The 1,411-nt window shown below is 36.1% G+C and overlaps 1 pseudogene across 1 annotated transcript; it reads right to left on the reverse strand.

Moving 5' to 3' along the window:
* Positions 1-211: 211 nt before the first annotated feature.
* On the reverse strand, positions 212-1,135 carry LOC309548294 (olfactory receptor 51E1-like; annotated as a pseudogene). The gene has a single exon. The product of its transcript is annotated as an olfactory receptor 51E1-like (transcript).
* Positions 1,136-1,411: the final 276 nt, after the last annotated feature.

The following is a 1,411-nucleotide window of genomic DNA, read 5'->3' on the forward strand; positions in this document are numbered from 1 at the left end:
TATGCTCTCTGACTAGCACCTACCTAGGAGGGTGCTACACATACACAGTAGACAATAACTGCATAATCTGGAGGAGATACATGTACAATCTAAGAGAACACTAACAAGCACGCTCCAACAGGCTGGACTACAGCCCTCTCCTTCCTACAGAATCCACAAAAAATTAGAGAAATAACACATCTCTACAATGATAAAATTGCTGCTGAAAAAATTATATTGTTTTGCCAACCAATTTTAATGCAGGTTGCATACAATTTTTTCTCTGAGAGCTTTGGTCCTTATCCCGTAGATCAGAGGGTTTACAGAAGTAGCTATGCCGATACCAATCAAAGGTATCATAACATCTGCTTTCAGAACCCTTGTTTAGACTGAACCTGAAAACAATGAACAAGACAGTGATAATATAAATGGAGAAGGCCAATATGTGAGTCATCAATGTATGCAGAGCTTTCTGAGAGGATTCTGCAGACAGTTTCAGACAAATGATAACTGTTCTTATGTAAGAGTACATAATTACAAACAAGCAACCAATCAAATTAAACATGGTCAATGTCGTTCCATAGATGACGTTAATTGTTATATCATTACAAGCAAGTGGTTGTATAGACACAATCTCACAAAAAAAACTGTTGACATTTACTTCACAGAAAGTTAGCCTTAATGTTAACAATATGCTCACAATTATTATCACTGCATTGAAAACATATATGGCAAGTGATATTTTTTGAGTTGTAATGTTGTTCATCAGAGTATGGTATCTCAGAGGGTGGCCTACAGCCAGATATCGATCATATGCCATTACTGTAAAAGTATACATTTCAACCCACGAATAAAGCTGGAGACAGAAAGATTGACAGAGACATCCTGTGTATGAGATGGTTGAGCATCCAGAGAACAAATCAATGGCAAGCTTGGGAAAATATGATGCGTTCCCAAACATCACATTTATAACTAAGACACATATTAAGATGTACATAGGTTCATGCATGCTTTTCTCTGTCCATGTTACATAGACAATCATAGAAGTCATAAACAATGTGACTGAAAACAATGCAAGAGCCAAAATAGCACATACATATCCAAATGATTCAATCTCAATAAGCCCCATCAGAACAAAGTTGGTAAAAGTTGCAGAGACATTCTTGGAAATCAAATTCATGACTTGGATTTATGTCTTGGAAAATCAACAATTCCTAAAATGTTTTTTTCAATCTCAATATTGTAACTTGAAAGACTTAATTCAGAGAGGCCTTCTGGATATTAATGCAACATTTGTCACATTGCTTTTCTCTTGAATTCAGTTGGGCTTTTATAGGTTTCATAAAGCTATCACCTCACTCGCAATTTAGATTTAGAAACTTTTGCAATCACTGCATCCAAGTATTCCCAGTGGACCACAACTGTTACAGCT

This window comes from Pelophylax lessonae (assembly GCF_965119305.1).
Source record: "Pelophylax lessonae genome assembly, chromosome: 2".
Taxonomy (NCBI): domain Eukaryota; kingdom Metazoa; phylum Chordata; class Amphibia; order Anura; family Ranidae; genus Pelophylax; species Pelophylax lessonae.